Genomic DNA, 16,061 nt, shown 5'->3' with positions numbered 1-16,061 from the left:
TTATTTAAGGTATATCACCCAGCTTGTAGCCAGATCTCTCTAATGGCTGATACATCATACCTTTTAAGCTGGATTTGTGCTTTGAAGTCACTTGTGTTACTTTTTATTCTACTGTACATGCATTTGTGTACAAAACTCTGAACTCTGCCCATATGTCCTACTGATCTTTTTCTCATACTTTTTGACTTACAGTGCGGATTTCCCCTCCCCTCAATGGCACAGCAGAGTGGTATACAGTACATCAGCATTCCTGGCCAACCAAGAAAGCCGCAGGGTTACAATAGATTACAATAGGAAACTATACACAGGTAGAATAAGGTATATACTTATGACTTATTTCACCACACTGGGCATGATTGGGAGCTAAATATTCCAGACTATTGAATTTTTAGAAAGGTCAGGGAAATTTGGAAAGGAAAAGAGTATTGATAAAAGATACAAATACAAATGTAGAAAGAAAGGATTTCAGTAAGAGTAATCAGGCAGTGGAAACACTATGTAAAGAAGGGTTTCGGTGAGGGGGTCGGGATTGTGTGCGCAAAACCGGAAGTAAAGTCAACGTGTCGGATTCTCCGATTTCAACTTGATTGAGGCAATAAATTTTTACTTCCGTCTGTCGTCTCTCCAATCTGCGCAGCGGGCGTGATGCACACCTGCGAGACTCGATCTGAAGTCCACAATTTAAAGGGCCAATGCAGAAATGGAATTTGGAGGAGCCGGGAGGTGTTTAGAATGGATGCACGAAGAGCACGGGCAGCACCCAGATTTAATGATGCTTCTCTGAAGTTACTGCTGGGTGCAGTCAGGAGCAGGAGGAACATATTTTTCCTGGGAGGAAGAAACCTCCGACTGTCGCCAAGAAGGCATGGTTAGAGGTAGATGAGGAAGCAAGCAGCAGGAGCATTAAGCTCCTGTCTTGGATGCAGTGCAGGACGTGGTTTAATGACCTAACTAGGTCAGGAAAAGTGAGCACATTTGCGGATTCACCTACATCCTGTGGTGTAAACCCCCCTCCTCCTTCACTGTGTCTTGCCAAGCTTACTCCATCACATCACTCCTCACACCCACTTCAGTTTCAGCAGCATCCATCCTTCACTTTCTATGCACTTTCTCACCGCCTCATGTATCCATCCACCGCTGCCACTCACCCAAACCTTATGCAATGTCGTCGTCCTCACCAAATGCACTGCATCCATCGGGTGAATACGTGACCTTCACTCACAGGTCTATTTTATCATTCCTTGTAGGAGAAAACGCAAGGCAGAGGACTGGAGGTGGCCCGCTACAAATAGTCCAGCTCACAGATGCAGAGGAGGAGGCCATGGAGTTAAGTGGCACATCTGCATCTCTCTCAATCGGAGATGGAGAGACAGGGAGCCTGCAGATGCCTGGTGACAGAATTAAAAATATCGCTGACAGACAGATGCTGACTTTATTTCATCAATAACTGAACTATGAGAAGACTGGTTATGGTCAAGATCGTTATTTTGCCTCGACTAATTCATATCGCTTTCATTTGTCTTCTAGAGTCTTCATGCTTACAGCAAGTGTCGCTGGAGATGCACGAGGACAATTCCTCAGAGGATCTCATTCCTTCAGAGGGTGCAATGTCACATGACGTACAGACATGCACCAGCGCAAATACTCGCACTTCGATGGGACAAGTTAGAGTTAGTTCGGTTTTCACCTGGTGAATACGAGCAGACACTGGTGGCAGGGACAGCTGTGGAGAGTCTGTGTTGGGGCACAATCATCTCTAAGCTCTACTCAGCTGGACACAGATGCTGAACACCGGGGGCCATCATTGAGAAGGAGAATGATAAAGGCGCATCAGCAACTTCGAGAGGTACTGACAGACGTGCCACGCACACTCTCCACAATAGTGGAGAGGATGGAGGAGTCCAACTCGAACACTAGTGCATTGGTGGCACAGGTAATGTGAGAGAGTGGCTGCCTCCATGGAGCTTCAAGCATGGTTCTCAAATGAGTCCAGACAGGCCATGATTATGGCCGTGCAGACTTTGGATGCCAACATGTCTGCTGCCTTAAACAGGATGACAGATACCTTATCCATGGCTTTACAGCGCGTCACTGTTCTGCACCAAGCTGCTCTCCAGCACAGTGATAGCAATGAAATGCGGCTGGGCCACCAGACGATCATGGCGAATGGGGACATGGAAGTGAAAACTCCACTGAACCCTCTCCCACTTCTCACCCATTGCACCCCCCAACACAAGTCAATACCTGATGTGCTACCCCGTCTTCTAATGGCCGAGTCTGCCCCTGTACAGGTGCAGTGGAGCAGTCTTTGGTGGGGTCCTCAGGGGCTCGGAAACCCAGAGGTCGTAGGCCAAAAGCATCTCAGCAGTCAGGGCAGGGATCTGAGCAGCCTGCCTCTACGTCCGCTGAAGCCACACGAAGTTATAGGAAGCATAAATTAAAGCAATTGTAATTCACCAAGGGTATTCACATGGGTGTTAACAAAGTGTTTTTGTTAAGTTTCCTTTTTTTTATATAACACCACATAGAATTTATTGAGTAGCACCAATTCTCATTATTGCATCCCTAGTGCCAACTCACCTTTTCACTTGTTGATGTATATGTCAATACATGGTGGGAACAACTGGGTGGATGCCTGGTTGAAAGACTGTTTTGTGCAAAGAGGGGGGGGGGGGGGGCAGGGGTTGGTGCTGGTGGTGGCTTTCATTTGTTATTTGTTCCAGTTAGAATAATTAACTGAACCTTCCAGCACTGAGGGCACCCTGCCAACAATGTATGCAGCTGGTCTGGCGTTGGGTGCCCTATCTTTAGATTCCACCTCCTCTTCTTCAATGTTCTCTTCATCCAAAGATGCCTGCTGAGTGCCTTCGTCTACCTCCACCTGTAATCCTATCTGCTACGCAACATTGTGCAGGATGCAGCGCACCACTACGATTCTGGACACCCGCGCTGGTGAGTATTGAAGGGCACTTCCATATCTTTCTCAGCACCTGAAGCGCATTTTCAACATGCCAATGGCACTATGACACACCTGGTGGTCATGTGGCTCTCATTGTGTGCTCCTCTGCCTCACTTGTGGGGTTCCTCACAAGTGTTATGAGCCAAGTTTGATGGGGCTATTCCCTTGTCTCTTACGAGGCAGTCCTCAAGTCTGGTTCCTGGAACAAAAAGGTGTGAAATGTTGGATTGCCGCAGTAAGAAAGCATCATGACAATCGATGGCATCCTGTCCCTGTGGGAAGCCAGCCAGAAAGGCGAATGCAAGTGCGCGCTCATTCTAGCTGTTGTTGGCGCAGGGGATGTTGACACAAGTCGGCGGACACCCTGGCAAACAATCCATCCATGACCTGCAGACGACTGAGAGATCCCTGGTGACTTTTGACAGCGACAGGCAATGTGTGCCCACCAGGTCCAGCAGGGAGCAGCTCTTCTTGAAGGAGGCTGCAGATGTCAGCAACCTTAGCTCCTACGTTGGTCTCCTCTCTGCTGTTCAGCACATCTCTCCTATTCACCTGCTTATCCCACCACACCAAGTCGTCGCTGCTGTGGATGGTGATTGTCTTCCTCATCATAAGTAATGTCAAAAACATCCACGGCGCTGCCCATCCTGCTGCTGTATGCTTGAAAGGCTCCGAGCTTCTCAAAAACCTCTGTGCTAAACTTTTGCCAGAGGGAACTGACAAAGCAGCTGTAAGCACTGCGCCTTTATTGAGATTGGGCAATCTGAAGTTTAAAGACCCCATGAAGTGCACCTCAATCTCACTGACGAGTTTCCAGAGGCCCACTGAATGTTAAATTGAAAGGAATGTTTGAATAAATTGAAAATCCCCTCATTTCCATTTAATTATGATGTTCAATGTTGTGTTAATTGCCAACCCACCTGTCCTAATGAGCGTGTCAGCTCTGGGAAGCAGGTTACTCGCACGCAGCCAAAGGCGCCTCAATTAAACCAAGAAGTTGGCGGGTTGGAGTTGGGTTATAGTCGCGCTTCAATTTGCTTCTATTTTTACTTCCCAACCCACCTATTTAAGGTGTTAAAATACCCCCTATTTAGGTAGAGATAATCAACAGCAAAGGATGAAAGACTCTGGCAGTAGATGTCTACAGACCTCCGATAGTCATGATGTAATGGGGGATGTATATATAGAGAATTCAGGGAAGCACATAGCAAAAATAATGTGGCACATGTGATATTAGGCCTCGGGATTCATTATCATCGAGTCGGAAAACTGCGGACAATAAATGCACATCCTCAGGCAGCTCGCCAGCTAAACGGACTCAAAGATCGGGCCGCTGTGATGCCAATAATGGCCCTCAGGCAAGCCCTTAAGGGGACCAGAAATAAGGGCGATCGGGAAGTTGTGTAGCGATCAGGAAGGGTGGGTAGTGGTCAGGATCGAGGAGAGGAGAGTACAGGCTGGGATTGGGGAAGGTGCAGGCCTGGATTGGGGACGATGGTGGTGGTGGCGATTGGGGGGTGGGGGAGCGTCGAGGTCGTGCTCGGGTGGGTGGGTGCAGTGAGCTGCATGGTTTTAATGTGGTGTCGGGATAAGCACTCCTGTGCCTCCTGGTTCCACATTCAGGTGAGTAGATTTTAAACACTTACCTGGTTGGATGCAGCCTGCAGCGGTTCCAGTGAGGATGTGAAGCTTCAGTTGTACAGAGCCTTGGTCACATCCCATCTGGAGTACTGCGTCAGTTTTGGGCACGAAATCCCAGGAAAGATATATGGTCTTGGGTGCGGTACAGCGCAGATTCATCAGGACGCTACCGGGGCTTAAAGGGTTAAATTATGAGGACTTGTTTGTATTCCTTTAAATTTAGAAGGTTGAGGGGGTGATCTAATTGAGGTGTTTCAAACGATAAAAGGATTAAATAGGGTAGATACAGAGAAACTATTTCCTCTGATGGGGGAATTCAGAACAAGGGGCCACAATCTTAAAATTAAAGCTAGGCCATTCAGGAGTGAAATCAGGAAGCAATTTTTCACACAAAGGGTAGTGACTGCTGGGTCCATTGAAATTTTCACGGCCAAGATTGATCGATATTTGTTAGGTAAGGGTATCATGGGAGATGGAGCAAAGGCGGGTAAATGGAGTTAAAATACAGATCAGTCATGATCTTATAGAATAGTGGAACAAGCTTGAGGGGCTGAATGGCCCAAGCCTGCTCCTGTGAAATCTGAGCCTCTGAACACAGCTCCTGCGATAGGTGAAGGCAGAGCTATCATGGTCTGTAGATATCTCGGGGGGGGGGGGGGGGGGGGGACACCAGTACCATTTGTGTAACCACACAAGCCTGCTCTCTACCCGATGCTCCTTGTCCATGTCCTCCATTGCAGCGAAGAAAAATTAAATCTCAGAGGAGAATTACATTTTAATCCAGACCCTTGTTGTTGGGGGTTGGGGCCCCAAATTAGGAATGCTTGAACTAATCGTAAGGAATGCTTTCATTCCAAATACTCCAAAACTGTTCAGAATGAATAAGCACTTACCAAGAATCTTGCCAACAAATGAAGTCACTACCATCTTTAACAATGACTTTCTGTCTCAAGAGTACCTGTTTTATATAGGATGCCTCCAGTCAGCAGCCAACAGGAGTGCAATGAGGTAAACATGACATCTGACATCACTGCTCAATTTACATGACTTTGGGTGGAAAGGGGCAGGCATGTTCTGTGCCCAATGTAATTTCAATGGAAAATTAGTTAACGTACAAAAATGGGCACAGATGCGCCAGAGTGTGTCCTCAGCCATTTGCTGCCCCGCAGAACGCAGGTGGAAAATCCAGTCGTATATATTCAATATGCACAAATATTTTTACTTGCAGTGGAACCTTGACTTACCAATGCTTCCATTATCCTGATTCTCAAATATCCGTGAGAATTTCAGCAGATAATATATGAGAACAGGAGTTGGAGCTGCCAACTCCCCCCACCCCCCTCCCAAGAGCAAGCTCTTCTTGAAGGCAAGAGGAACATGGCAATGCAACAGCTGATCTGCTGGCTTACAGCTTCCCACTCAACTACCAACTGAACATGTCACAGACGAAAGGAAGGCAGCCAAAAATACTTCACCGACAACAAACACGCGCTCCCCAGCTATAGGGGTGAATCCTAAAGCAAGTGCACTCACCTCAAGCAATCCCATTGGCAGCTTCCAAATCATGGATCTCAGCTGGGCTGTCAATTTCAAAATCAATAGAGTTTGCCTCTTTAAACATGCTCCTTACCAGTGATGAGGGAAGTTACATAAATTCATGGGTTCCATGTGTAGAGGACTCCATTTTGTGATCACAAAAGTGGGGTATATTTTGACTTTATGCGATAGTGTACAACGATCGATAGCAAATCGATAGCCCTATTTTACATCTCTACCAATTTTTATTTCAGTTGACTATTATAATTCATAGAATCATAGAATGGTTACAGCACAGAAGGCGGCCATTCGGCCTGTCGAGCCCATGCCGGCTCTCTGCAATTCTAGATATTCTTGTTGGGTTCCACTAGATTTGGCAAGGTGCCTAAACTGTATGGTTTCAAGGCCACACGTCTTCAGTCAATTGCTCCATGCGCTGGTAGGAACCCTGCCAGTCTATAGGATTGGATTGTTCACTCTCTTTGTTTTACAGGTTCCATTGAGAAAGTAATGAACTGCAACACCCACCTGAAAAGAACATCAGTGGCCTTTTTTACACAGTGCTGAGCTGCCACTTGACCAATGAGACAAAGGCCAGCTGAAGATTCCTGGAAAAATCCAGTCACAAAAAAAATTGAAGTCAGTGGTCCCTTTCACTGCTGCAGATAATGCTATGCTCCTTGTTGAGTGGGCTGCAGATCTTCAGCCAGCAGCTGGCGTAACTCTCCAATAGCCTCTGGGGGCAGGGAAGGGAAGCACAGCCTTCTGAGGTACCAACAAGAAAATAACTCTAAGTAAGACCTTCTGGTACAGTAAACCTGTGGTTTAGATATCAACATGTTGGAAACGAGTGTTTTCTGTGATACCTCATTCTAAATTCCTGCAATCAAAACCTTTTCCATTTACTCATCCTTCTCTTCTTCAAAGCACAGGAAGAGAAAGAGATTCCCATTGGGAAATCCATTTCCCCAGTACAAAAGTTATCTTTCTGCAGTAATCACTATAAATGGCAGAAGTCATCAGAGAAGCTCCAGAGCATCAAGTAGCAAAAAATCGATATCCAGGCAAAGATTCCGATACATCAGCAAAAATGGCCTCCACGATGAGGAATCCACCTCACGGATAGCGACTGCTATGATGCTCATACTTGTATACAGGCAGTATTTCTCGATGTCAAGTTTGGGAGACAAATGGGGGGAAATTATGCAGACGTGTTGGCCTCATCAACCTGTGCAAAATTCAGGTGCCTCAAAAATGCCCAGAGCAGCAGTTTCAGGAAGGAAAATTCAGCCCCAGTCTAATTCCAATTGGTGCACCTTGCATACCATCTTGCTGTGTATCTTCAGCTTTAAAACTGATAAGGATGATAATTAAAGGAATATATAAATATAAAATAAAGCCACTGATTTACGGTTTTTACAGAGTAATATAAATCAATCTATGAAGAATGAGTAAAAATCGGAAAATCGCATTTAATACAAATGGAATTTGATTAATGCAGTCACTTTATATTCGTGGTCCCAATTTTTTTTTAAATTTATTCATGGGATGTGGGTGTCGCTGGCAAGGCCAGCATTTATTGCCCATCTCTAACTTCCCTTAAGAAGGTGGTGGTGAGCCGCCGCCTTGAACCGTGCAGTCCATGTGGTGAAGGTACCCCCATTGTGCTGTTAGGGAGGGAGTTCCAGGACGATGAAGGAACAGCGTTATATTTCCAAGTCAGGATGGTGTGTGACTTGGAGGGGAACTTGGAGGTGGTGGTGTTTGCATGCACCTGCTGTCCTTATCCTTCAAGATGGTAGAGGTCACGGGTTTGGAAGGTGCTGTTGAAGAAGCCATTGGCGAGTTGCTGCCATGCACCTTGTAGATGGTACACACTGCAGCCACGGTGCGCCGGTGGTGGAGGGAGTGAATGTTTAAGTGGTGGATGGGTTGCCAATCAAGAGGGCTGCTTTGTCCTGGATGGTATCGAACTTCTTGAGTGTTATTGGAGCTGCATTTATTCAGGCAAGTGGAGAGCATTCCATCACACTCCTGACTTGTGCTTCGTAGGTGGTGGAAAGGCTTTGGAGAGTCAGGAGGTGAGTCACTATCTGCAAAATACCCAGCATCTGACCTGCTCCTGTAGTTTTTGTGTGGCTGGTCCAGTTAAGTTTCTGGTCAATGGTGACCCCCCCAGGATGTTGATGGGGGATTTGGCAATGGTAATGCCGTTAAATGTCAAGGGGCAGTGGTTAGACTCTCGCTTGTTGGAGATAGTCATTGCCTCACTGCCCAGCACTTGTGTGGCACAAATGTTACTTGACACTTATCAGCCCAAGTCTGGATGTTGTCCCTACTTCTGACCTTATGATGGAGGGAAAGTCATTGATGAAGCAGCTGAAGAAAGTTGGGCCTTGGACACTGCCCTGAGGAACTCCTGCAGCAATGTCCTGGGCTGAGATGATTGGCATCCAACAACCAACTTCCTTTGTGCTCGGTATGACTCCAGCCAGTGGAGAGTTTTCCCCCTGATTCCCATTGACTTCAGTTTTACTAGGGCTCCTTGATGCCACACTCGATCAAATGCTGCCTTGATGTAAGGGCAGTCACTCTCACCTCACCTGTGGAATTCAGCTCTTTTGTCCATGTTTGGATCAAGGCTGTAATGAGGTCTGGAGCCGAGTGTTGCTGGCAAAACCCAAACTGATAATCGGTGAGCAAGTTATTGGTGAGCAAGTATCGCTTGATAGCACTGTCGATGACACCTTCCATCACTTTCCTAATGATTGAGAGTGGACTGATGGGGCGGTAATTGGCCGGATTGGATTTGTCCAGCTTTTGTGAACTGGACATACCTGGACAATTTTCCACTTTTGTCAGGTAGATGCCAGTGTTGTATCTGTACTGGAACACCTTGGTTAGAGGCGTGGCTAGTTCGGGAGCACAAGTCTTCAGCACTGCAGTCGGGATGTTGTCGGGGCCCATAGCCTTTGCTGTATGTAGTGCGCTCAGCCATATCATGATATCATGTGGAGTGAATCAAATTGGCTGAAGACTGGCTTCTGTGATGGCGGGTCCTCACGAGGAGGCCAAGATGGATCATCCACTTGGCACTTCTGGCTGAAGATGGTTGCAAATGCATCAGCCTTGCCTTTTGCACTCACGTGCTGGGCTCCGCCATTATTGAGGATGGAGATGTTCATGGAGCAGCCTCCTCCTCCCATTAGTTGTTTAATTGTCCACCACCATTCACCACTGGATGTGACAGGACTGCAGAGCTTTGATCTGATCCGTTGGTTGTGGAATAGCTTAGCTCTGTCTATAGCATGCTGCTTCTGCTGTTTAGCATACATATAGTCCTGTGTTGTAGCCTCACCAGGTTAGCACCTCATTTTTAGCTGTTCCTGGCATACTCTTCTACACCTCATTGAACCGGGGTTGGCCCCCTGGCTTGATGGTACTGGTAGAGTGAAGGATATGCTGGGCCATGAGGTTACAGATTGTGGTGGAATACAATTCTGCTGCTGCTAATGCCCCACAGCACCTCATGGATGCCCAGTTTTGAGCAGCTAAATCTGTTCTGAATCAATCCCATTTAGCACGGTGGTAGTACCACACAACACGATGAAGGGTGTCCTCAGTGTAAAGACGAGACTTCGTCTCCACAAGGACTGTGTAGTGGTCACTCCTACCAATACTGTTATAGACAGGTAGATTGGTGAAGAAGAGGTCAAGTAGGTTTTTCCATCATGTTGGTTCTCTCACCACCTGCCGCAGACCCAGTCTGGCAGCTATGTCCTTCGGGACTCGGCCAGCTTGGTCAGTAGTAGTGCTACCGAGCCACTCTTGGTGATGGACATTGAAGCAGCCCACCCGGAATACATTCTGTGCAATTGTGCTTCTTCCAAGTAGTGTTCAACATGGAGGAGTAGTGACTCATCAGCAGAGGGAGGGCGGTAGGTGGCAATCAGCAGGTTTCCTTGCCCATGTTTGACCTGATGCCATGAGACTTCATGGGGTCCGGAGTCAATGTTGAGGCCTCCCAGGGCCACCCCCTCTCGACTGTATACCACTGTGCTGCCACCTCTGGTGGGTCTGCCGGTGGGACAGGAGATACCCAGGGATGGTGATGGGGCAGTCTGGGATGTTGGCTGAAAGGTATGATTCTGTGAGTATGACTATGTCAGGCTGCTGCTCGACTAGTCTGTGGGACAGCTCTCCCAATGTTGACACAAATCCCAAGATGTTAGTGATGAGGACTTTGCAGGGTTGACTGGGCTGGGTGTGCCTTTGTCGTGTCTGGTGCCTAGGTTGATGCCGGGTGGTCCATCCTGTTTTATTCTTATTATACCTTTTCGTAGTGGTTTGATACAACTGAGTGGCTTGCTAGGCCATTTCAGAGGGCAGTTAAGAGTCAACCACATTGCTATGGGTCTGGAGACACATATAGACCAGACCTAAAGACCTAAAGGACATTAGTTAACCAGATGGGTTTTTACGACAATCTGGTAGTTTCATGGTCACCATAACTGATACTAGCTTTTTATTCCAGATTTATTGAATTCATTGAATTTAAATTCCCCAGCTGCCGTGGTGGGATTTGAACTCATGTCTCCGGATCATTAGTCCAGGCCTCTGGATTACTAGTCCAGTAACATAACCACAATGTTATCACCTATAAGGCATAGACACCTCTACTGTTATAAAACAGTGGTTTTCAAACTGGGGTCCGTAGAGACTTTCCAGGGGGTCCACAAAATAATTTGAAAGTTACTTAGCTGGGAAAAGTCATTTTAATTCTACTTACAATTTTGTACATCGTATTTAGGATCTGGTTGACAGAAAAGCCATTTGGAATCAATGGCATGGAAATGGCTTCTGAAGTGCTCATGGTTAAGTGTTCACGGTTGCTAAGTGATGCCATCCCCAGGGTCCAGCGGGGGCTGGTTGCAGCAGTCGGGTAGAGGCAGCCGGCTGGACAGACAGCGGAGTGAGGAGCGTGGCTGTTCAGGTCACTGCTCAGCTTGTTTTGGAACCCAATGGAGCTGTGGCCAGGCCCCCAACGCTGCAAAGTGGTCAGAGAGTGAGAGTCCGCAGACTCAAGCTCCAGGTACCATATGTTGGCCTCACTGAAGAAACAAAAGGTGAGTTGGAGCCCGGTACAGTCGGTACACTCCCAGTTGATACCAATGTTGTTTTTAAGCTGCGCAGTGGCACAGCCCTCCAGGGGTCACACGGAGCTGGTTTTTAAATTGAATTAACCACGCATGGGCGGACTTTTGAATGGGCTGCGCGGCCCGTTAAAGGGGCCGCGTGGTCCAACAGAAAATTACAGGGAATATTGGTCTGTACACTCCCCAATAGAGCCGGTACACAATCCCCTTCCAGGCTGGGGCCCTGCCCCCAGAGATACTCTGAAGCGATACAAATGTACAATTAAAGAAAATCCACAGCGAAAAAACTTCAATTAAACCCAAATTACAGGTGGGAAAGTATCAGTGCTCAATGCACTTTCTTACAATGCATTTTCACGACTGAAGGCATGACAAATACCTCCATTATCATAGAATGATACAGCACAGAAGGAGGCTATTCGGCCCACCGTGCCTGTGCCAGCTTTTTAGTAGAGCTATCCAACTTGTCCCACTCCCCTGTTCTTTCCCCATAGCCCTGCAAATGTTTTCCCTTCAAGTATTTATCCAATTTCCTATTGAAAGTTACTACTGAATCTGCTTCCGCCACCCTTGCATTCCAGATCACAACTCGCTGTGTAAAAAAAAGTTTCCTCCTGTCGCCTCTAGTTCTTTTGCCAATCAGTACCCAGAAGTTGTAAAAGAAGCAATGAAAGTGTTGCTACCTTTCCCAACAGTATACATTTGTGAAACATCATTTTCTGCTAGGGAAGCAATGAAGACAAAGTACGTGTCATTAAAAACATTATTAAAACATGAAGCACTTTCATATTATTAGGAGTATTATAATTTAGATGAGGGGTCTGTGATTATTAATCCATTTGAAAATGGGTCCTTCAACCAAAAAAGTTTGAGAACCACTGCTTTAACTCACCATAAGCAATGCCACAGGAAATCTGCTGGTATCTGTTGGCTCCTATATACTTTCACTGTCTCTTTCTTCCATCTCATGCCACATAATACTCATCAGTCAAGCAGTCTGCACAACCCAGCTCTAGCCCTCCACCTATATTGCTCTATAGCCACTAGATAGTGCTTGGCAAGCTGACTTGCTTTGATTTTAACCACATTTTTCAGGGGTATGCACCCCCTTTACTTGACAATGTCTCTACAGTCCTGCAATAAAGATAAATAATTCAAGATACAGAAAATCATGAGTAGAACCCACATCTTGCCACTCAGCATCACAGTGCATCAATGTACTTAATTACTGGGTTGCCAAGGCTGATAACTAAAAACTTATGATTCGGTCTCCCTATGTTTTAGCACTTGTGGGTTGTGAGCATGTGATTGGATAAACAAAGAACAGGAATGCAAACACAGCTGTTTGTAAAACGTTGCATGCCAGAACTATGTAAGTAAAATATTTTGATACTCAGTGAGTTGTTAGTTAATACAAAGTTCAATTTATCACGTGAACTGGTAGTGACCCTTTCCCAGTTTTGAACAGGAAACATTCTGCCAATTCCACTGTTAATCCCTCATTCCAGTTCAAATTTTCTGTTTACAGTCTCTACAATCTGCCATATATAGTTATGCTAAAACTAGTGGCTGACTATTGACAATTGCCCAAATTTTATGTCAGTTCAAACCAAATAACAATAATGACTTAAATATATATTTATATTGTGTAACCAATCTACATATACATGTTGATTTCTTCCATTATATTTTCATTATTGTTGACAAACTATTACATAAACTTAATTATTTTAAAATGAACAAAAGTATTGCTGGGCCTCAGCTATTTTCAATCTATATGACTTAAATGAAGGGACCGAGTGCAATGTATCCAGGTTTGCTGGCAATACAAAGCTAGGTGGAAAAGTAAGCTGCGAGGAGAACACAAAGAGCCTGCAAAGGGATATAGACAGGTTAAGTGAGTGGGCAATAAGGTGGCAGATGGAGCATAATGTGGGGAAATGTGAAGTTATTCACTTTGGTAGGAAGAATAGAAAAACAGAATATTTTTTAAATGGTGAGAATGTGGCAAAGCCATCAAGAGACTCTTGCAGTAACGTTTATAATTGTCTTTAACCATAGTTGTTACCTTTAAGTGTTTGCTCTGTTCAAACAGCGCGGGATCGATAAAATCATGATCTGACGCGATGACATCATCACGCGGGTCACGTGACGTTCCCAACGGCGGGAAACGTGATGACGTCATAGGGTAGGGCGTTTCAGTCAGTCCTCGTGGATCCAGCTAGTGTACAGACCTGTGTGGAGTTTCTCCTGCGTTCTTTTGTTTGTAACTGTTTCAGTACATTAAACCACGTTTGTTTAACTGTCAGTTTCAACTGCAGTATTTTCGTAGTAGTGTGAAGACACCTACATTGGTGACCCCGAAACCTCACGAACATTTTTCGCGGTGGACACGGAACGCAGGCCAGTGATGGAAGCCAACGCAGTGGCTTTGAAGCTCCCCCAATTCTGGGAACAACAGGCGGCCTCCTGGTTTGTGCACAATTTGAGCTCCGCAACATCGTGCAGGACCAGCTCCGACATTTGTACGTGGCCTCCGCCCTCGACAGCGTCGAGGATCATCAGCCTTCTGGAGAACCCGCCGACCGCTGACAAGTATGTCGCCATCAAGACACGGCTGCTGTAGGTATTTGGCCTTACAAAGGCGGAGCGCGCTCGCCGTCTACTTACACTACCCGGGTTAGGCGACTCCAAACCCTCGGAACTAATGAGCCACATGCTAACGCTCCTGGGGTCCGAACCCCAATGTTTCCTGTTTCGCGAGCTGTTTCTTAGTCAGCTTCCCAAACAGGTCCAAGCAGCCCTCGCCAGGTCGGACACCGGGGATTGCATCGCGCTCGCCGAAGAGGCGGATAAAATATACGCGGTCCAACAGCAATACAGCGCCATTGCGCAACGCCCAGCCCCGAAGGGCCCCGCCTCGTTACTGTTATTACCACGCTCGTTTTGGCCTGAAAGCCCGCTGCTGCCGCCCGCCTTGCAATTTCGCGCCCAAACCGTCACAGACCGCCGCGAGTCAAGAACACCGGAACTGGGGCGTGCCCCGCGGCCACGATGGCGATCGGCGATTCCGGGAATCTTCTGTATTTAACCGACTCCTTCTCGGGCCATCGTTTTTTGTGCGACACGGGGGCACAGTGCAGCATACTTCCCGCCTCGGTCCTTGACCTTCAGTCCGGCAGACGGGAGTCCCCCCTCCAAGCTGCCAACGGGGGTGCGATTCGCACTTTTGGGAACCGGCGGGTACAAGTCTGTTTCGGTGGCCAATGTTTTAGCTGGGATATCGTCACCGCTCAAGTTTCGCAGACTCTCTTGGGTGCTGACTTTTTCGCCTCTTTCATGCCGCCACGCTCGACGGTATTTCATGTGCGCGCAGCACGGCCGCGCTGCACTCGGTCTCCTGCGCTCAGCCACCTCCTGATGATTTCTCCCGCCTTCTCGGGGATTTCCCCGAACTGACCAAGCCCACCTTTTCAGCTTCAACCGCCAAGCATCGGGTGGAGCACCATATTTCGACGACCGGCTCTCCCGTCTACGCCAGGGCGCGACGTTTAGAGCCCAGCAAGCTCGCGGCGGCGAAGGCGGAGTTCGCCGCGATGGAGCGGATGGGGATTATTCGCCGGTCCAGTAGTCCCTGGTCTTCGCCGCTCCACATCGCCCCTAAGCCGGGCGGGGGATGGCGGCCCTGTGGCGACTATCGTCGCCTCAATGATATAACAACGCCCGACCGCTACCCCGTCCCGCACATCCAGGACTTCTCCGTGCATTTGGCGGGGAAATCAATCTTCTCTAAGGTCGACCTCGTCCGTGGGTACCATCAGGTGCCAGTGCATTCCCAGGGTGTTCAAAAGATGGCCGTCATCAGCCCTTTTGGACTGTTCGAGTTCCTCCGCATGCCCTTTGGGCTTAAAAACGCAGCGCAGGCATTCCAGCACCTAATGGATTCGGTTCTGCGGGATCTCGATTTTTTGTTCGTCTACTTGGATGACATTCTGATTGCCAGCACCACAAAGGAGGAACACCTCAAGCATCTCCGTGTTCTTTTTCGTCGTCTTCAGCAGCATGGCCTCATTGTAAACCCGGCCAAATGCTGTTTCGGCCTGTCGCAACTCGACTTTTTAAGCCACCGCATAACTTCCGAGGGAGCAATGCCGCTTCGAGCTAAGGTGGAGGCGATCACGGCTTTCCCGAAGCCGCAATCCGTGAAGGCCTTACAGGAGTTCCTGGGGATGGTTAATTTTTACCATCGGTTCGTCCCCAGGGCCGCACAGCTCATGCGGCCGCTCTACGAGGCCCTCAGGGGCAAGACGGGAAAGGAGCCCGTGGGTTGGTTGCAAGACATGGTTCGCGCCTTCGGGGATACGAAGACCGCGCTCGCGAACTCGACGATGTTGGCACATCCCCGGCCAGGAGCTACTATCGCCCTCATGACGGACGCGTCGGACTATGCCGTCGGGGCCGTCCAGGAGCAATGGATCGACGGCGCGTGGCAGCCACTGGCATTTTTCAGCCGCCAGCTGCGACGGCACGAACGCCGGTACAGTACCTTTGACAGAGAGCTGTTAGCTTTGTTTTTCGCCATCCGCCACTTCCGATTCCTCCTCGAAGGGCGCCGCTTCATTGTGTTTGTCGACCACAAACCGCTGACATTCGCGATGGCCAAGACAGCCGAACCGTGGTCGGCTCGGCAGCAGAGGCAGCTGACATACATTTCCGAGTTTACCACCGACGTCCGGCACGTGGCCGGCAAGGACAATGTCGTAGCGGAT

The 16,061-nt window shown here is 47.9% G+C and overlaps 1 protein-coding gene across 6 annotated transcripts in view; it reads right to left on the bottom strand.

The window, feature by feature from the left end:
- The window catches only part of ahi1 (Abelson helper integration site 1), a 328,929-nt gene that overhangs the window by 49,430 nt on the left and 263,438 nt on the right, over nucleotides 1–16,061 (bottom strand). The window lies entirely within an intron of this gene.

This window comes from Somniosus microcephalus, chromosome 9, assembly GCF_052327205.1.
Source record: "Somniosus microcephalus isolate GS21.2 chromosome 9, FLI_Smic_1.0, whole genome shotgun sequence".
In the NCBI taxonomy this organism is placed as follows: Eukaryota; Metazoa; Chordata; class Chondrichthyes; order Squaliformes; family Somniosidae; genus Somniosus; species Somniosus microcephalus.
The sequence above is the reverse complement of the archived record's forward strand: the minus strand, read 5'-3'. Positions and strand labels throughout refer to the sequence as shown.